Source organism: Rutidosis leptorrhynchoides, chromosome 4 (genome assembly GCF_046630445.1).
Source record: "Rutidosis leptorrhynchoides isolate AG116_Rl617_1_P2 chromosome 4, CSIRO_AGI_Rlap_v1, whole genome shotgun sequence".
In the NCBI taxonomy this organism is placed as follows: domain Eukaryota; kingdom Viridiplantae; phylum Streptophyta; class Magnoliopsida; order Asterales; family Asteraceae; genus Rutidosis; species Rutidosis leptorrhynchoides.
The window spans coordinates 18,218,307-18,224,306 of NC_092336.1; positions in this window are offsets into that span (position 1 = coordinate 18,218,307).

A 6,000-nucleotide genomic window follows, 5' to 3' on the forward strand; every position below is an offset into this window, starting at 1 on the left:
ACAAACATATGTTAAGTGTCAAATATTAACCAATCAGATATATTATTTCATATGATGGTGTATTGTATATCATATTCTGTTATCAAATTCAAATTAAGTAACTTCTCAATCAAGCCTTTGATAATGGGGTATGATCGATAACGGTGATAATTTAGTACATAATCATCGGTGTATAATTTCAATGCGATTGACTAATAACGAATTTCGTATAGTCGTAACAATAGTATATTATGCCTTGCACAAATTTATTATTATTAGGATCTATGGGAGGATTTTTATTAGAAAAAATGGCATGACATAATGGTAGATTTATATATTAATAGAAAGAGAAGTGAAAGTATCACTTCCCCGTATAAAATAGGGACAATTCGCGTGCACTCCTTACCATCCAAGTATCCAAGTAACAAGGACTCTGAGAGGGGAAGGTGAACTTCTCAATTTCAAGTGTTTAATAATGTTGTTTGGTTGATAACGATGATAATTAGGATTGTATCAATCTATAGTATCTAATAAAGCTCTAATTTGATGATGTCACAAAGAAACAATTTCTAAGTTTAAAAATAAATCAAAAATAAAAAGAAAATTTCTAAGACATTCATCATGATGTCATTAAGTAATTATTTATATTTAATAAAATCAAAACATGTTAAACAAATGTACAATATGGGAACATTATGTACAACCTTATTGTATAATACCCTCATTACTATATGTATAATATTTGAAACATTATGTACAACCTTATGATAAAATATTCACATGATCATATGTACAATATTTGAAGTATTATGTACAACATTATAATAAAACACTCGAATGATTATATGTGCATTCCTTGAAACAAATTGTACAATCTTTTACAAAACACTCAATGAAACACGTGTACAAACTTTAAAGCATATTGTACAATCTTCATTAAATAATTGCATTTTAATTTTTAAAGAAATTTCAAGACGCATTTGTTATTAATAATAAATTTCATTAAAAATATAAATATTTAATTCTTAAGCAAACTTTATTATTATTATTATTATTATTATTATTATTATTATTATTCTTGTTATTATAATTCTTATTATTATTATTTAAATTTAAATTTAAATATAGGTTCTTTTTACGGGATTAACAATGTTACATACGGAAGATGGTGGTGGGAGCATGAAGGTAGTTCATTTACTATGTCCAAGTTAAGTACATCAATATATTTGTAGTTTATCTTTGATTATTTTGGATGCATATTTTCACACAAAATATTTGTGGTACGTTTTCGTTGTAATTATTTTCTATATGCATATTATAAACTTTAGTGATTTAGTTATTTTTTCAATGGTTTGGTAATTATTATTTATAATAATATGTTTAAACTTGTATTATTTTATAAATTCGTGATTTTACGGGTCATTTAACTAGAAGTAGACGATAGAGTAATTCAATACAAAAGCACGTGTCCCAAACATTGAAAATATCAACTATCATAATTGGTGTTTCATAAATGGTGTTGAAGATATCAACTCTTAATTTATTTTATATACATTGAAATTTGAAATTGTCATGCGAGATAAAGCTGACTTGTATTGGTCTCAATTTCAAACATACACGAGAAAGGATTGGACACATTCACATCATACTTAATTAAACTTTACACATTTTAGTAAAAGTATGCCGTGTAATAGGTGTGTGAATTATCTTTCTAAAGGTTTAAGTATTTTAAAAAAATTTGTAGGAAAAATAAAATCATATTAAAGGAAACAAAGGTGTTTAGAACACAAGTGAACAGTTAAAAAGATATTTCAACTCTGAATGACAAAACAAATTGAGTTAAACATCATTTATTATTCAGACATCATCATCGATACACCTTAGTATCGGTCAAATAATAAAAGATCAAGCCTATAGCGAAGTTGTATGAATATATTATATTATATCTCTCTTTTATTAAAAAGAAAAACATATGATATAGTCGCAATTTTTCCATGACTTTCTATGGTAAGGATTCTCCATGAACATGTCTTAAGCCACATCATAAATCATTAACTCTTATAAGAAAAAGAACCTTTCAACTTCATTATTGCTCAACTGAAATTCATGCCATCACTTCAAGATTCTGCAAAAATGCAATGCATCATGAAAAAATATAGGAGAAAATTTCGGTCCATTCAGTTTAATAGATTTGGTTAAATTTAATCACTAACTTGTTAAACAAGTAATAGATCAACCGAAAAGGAAACAGGAAAACAAGTCTACAATCGCTCAGTGAGTATTGTATCATAAAACCTCTCCGGCTAGCAAATCTCAATACACATGTTGTAAGTAAGTAGGTGGGTGAATAGTTACTTGATATGTTTTTAACACTTTTTTGATTGATCACCAATTCGATTAACTTTGATCAACCAATTCAACTCAAACTTGATGTGTGTAGTGTATATGTTCAAAATGATGAATGAAATAATGTAAAGAACATAGACACAAGGATTTATAGTAGTTCGGGTGGATGTTAACTAATCCACCTTAATCCACTCCCCGATTACACTAATCAGGATTTGTTGCTTCACTGAGCACTTTTCTCCAAACCCGATGGAGATCCGATTTACAAGTCTTCAACTTCTTTGGTAGACAACAAACCTTATCTTTCTATCCCTTTGAAAGATCAACTCTAACCTAGATCAACTTGTCTTCACCTTGGACAAGTATTAATCTCCAAATAAGATTAATCAACTTCCTAAGTCCCTTTAAGGAAGTAGATCACTAAGCTAGCATATGCTTCTACTAATTGAAGTTACAAGACTTATACAGTTTGCAATGATGATCCTAAGACAATACTAGGATATACATCACAATAAGTAAACTCGCAAGATTAAGAATTTTGATTAGTAAGTTTACAACAACCAAATTCTATATCTCTAAGATCATAGAATCTTCTCTTGCTTGATCACATTTGAGTAGTAATTAGAGCCCTTGTGATCTCTGGAAATAAGCCTTTGAAATATGCAAGAATGTCAGCTTCAAATGCAATTAAATGTTTGCCTTTTATAGTGGAATTCAGAAAGTAGCCGTTGACATACGGTTGCCTGCACGGTCGACCGTAGTGCGACCGTGCGTGCTCCAGTCCAAATTTGGTATCTGTTGTATAGTTGTTTGACTCAAATTTAAACACCATATTGTGGCACCTTTACTCCTTCTAGCACCTGCAAAAGAAATCAAATATCCTATACAAGTACTATATGCATTAAGTATGTGAGATTTGGTCTTATTGCATGAAAATGACTAATCATTCCAAAAGTGGCAAACCCAACATTCTTGGAGAAGTGTCTTGATTGATATTTTGGGAAATCTCAGTTTGGTCAAGACTTAGTTAGTGACTTTAATGCCCTTGGTTCAATTCTAAAGACTAGTCACTATGTCATTAACTTCCTAGTTTCAATTAATCACAAGTCATGTTCTTTTTAAGTTTAGTTAGAGATTAATTGAACAATGTCTCTATAAGATAATCATGAAGTATGTAGAGACATTAAAGTTAATTCATTATTGAATAAGCAATCACACTTAGTTACTTAAACTAGACCAAATAGACAATTGACTATAATTTCATTATAAACCATTTTGCACTTAATCTATTGGAGTAGGTTAGTTACTTGAATCCTAACTAGTGAGCACATGGCAAACATATTAATCAAGTTGGCAAGTTTATGAGTATTAAGCATATTGGCAAGTAGCAAGTAATACTCACATAGCAAGAGATAGTTATTCTAGGATCAATCATATAGATACTTGCACAACTTATAATTCACGCTCTTAACAAGTTTAATTGCAATATAGCATATTGTTTTCACAAAAACTGCGTTGCAATTCAGTTTGAGGTTTCACGGTTGACTATGTGGTCGACCGTATCTCGACCGTGTGTTTAGCTAAACTTTTAATTTCATTCTTTAACCTATATTTGACTTGGTCGTTTGCAAGATAAAGTATGGATTAGTGACCTTGCGTGTTTTATGTTAAGATGTTAGTCATTACTTATGCATATGTATGTGTCATCATCAAAACATATTCTTTGGTTAATCATACTTAAGTTTATCGTTTAGTGCATTAACCCACATTCAACCAACACATGCTATAACCCGTTTGGACCATTTTGGACCCGTTACACAGCCCACACACCTGACCCACCCATATTGCTGAAATGTCCCGTTCTTATTGATTAAAAACGTTCCATATTAATTGATTTCGTTGCGAGGTTTTGACCTCTATATGAGACGTTTTTCAAAGACTGCATTCATTTTTAAAACAAACCATAACCTTTATTTCATAGATAAAGATTTTAAAAAGCTTTACGTAGATTATCAAATAATGATAATCTAAAATATCTTGTTTACACACGACCATTACATAATGGTTTACAATACAAATATGTTACAACAAAATAAGTTTCTTGAATGCAGTTTTTACACAATATCATACAAGCATGGACTCCAAATCTCGTCCTTATTTAAGTATGCGACAGCGGAAGCTCTTAATAATCACCTGAGAATAAACATGCTTAAAACGTCAACAAAAATGTTGGTGAGTTATAGGTTTAACCTATATATATCAAATCATAATAATAGACCACAAGATTTCATATTTCAATACACATCCCATACATAGAGATAAAAATCATTCATAAGGTGAACACCTGGTAACCGACATTAACAAGATGCATATATAAGAATATCCCCATCATTCCGGGACACCCTTCGGATATGATATAAATTTCGAAGTACTAAAGCATCCGGTACTTTGGATGGGGTTTGTTAGGCCCAATAGATCTATCTTTAGGATTCGCGACAATTAGGGTGTCTGTTCCCTAATTCTTAGATTACCAGACTTAATAAAAAGGGGCATATTCGATTTCGATAATTCAACCATAGAATGTAGTTTCACGTACTTGTGTCTATTTTGTAAATCATTTATAAAACCTGCATGTATTCTCATCCCAAAAATATTAGATTTTAAAAGTGGGACTATAACTCACTTTCACAGATTTTTACTTCGTTGAAAAGTAAGACTTGGCCACTGGTTGATTCACGAACCTATAACAATATATACATATATATCAAAGTATGTTCAAAATATATTTACAACACTTTTAATATATTTTGATGTTTTAAGTTTATTAAGTCAGCTGTCCTCGTTAGTAACCTACAACTAGTTGTCCACAGTTAGATGTAAAGAAATAAATCGATAAATATTATCTTGAATCAATCCACGACCTAGTGTATACGTATCTCAGTATTGATCACAACTCAAACTATATATATTTTGGAATCAACCTCAACCATGTATAGCTAACTCCAACATTCACATATAGAGTGTCTATGGTTGTTCCGAAATATATATAGATGTGTCGACATGATAGGTCGAAACATTGTATACGTGTCTATGGTATCTCAAGATTACATAATATACAATACAAGTTGATTAAGTTATTGTTGAAATAGATTTGTTACCAATTTTCACGTAGCTAAAATGAGAAAAATTATCCAATCTTGTTTTACCCATAACTTCTTCATTTTAAATCTGTTTTGAGTGAATCAAATTGCTATGGTTTCATATTGAACTCTATTTTATGAATCTAAACATAAAAAGTATAGGTTTATAGTCGGAAAAATAAGTTACAAGTCGTTTTTGTAAAGGTAGTCATTTCAGTCGAAAGAATGACGTCTAGATGACCATTTTAGAAAACATACTTCCACTTTGAGTTTAACCATAATTTTTGGATATAGTTTCATGTTCATAATAAAAATCATTTTCTCAGAATAACAACTTTTAAATCAAAGTTTATCATAGTTTTTAATTAACTAACCCAAAACAGCCCGCGGTGTTACTACGACGGCGTAAATCCGGTTTTACGGTGTTTTTCGTGTTTCCAGGTTTTAAATCATTAAGTTAGCATATCATATAGATATAGAACACGTGTTTAGTTGATTTTAAAAGTAAAGTTAGAAGGATTAACTTTTGTTTGCG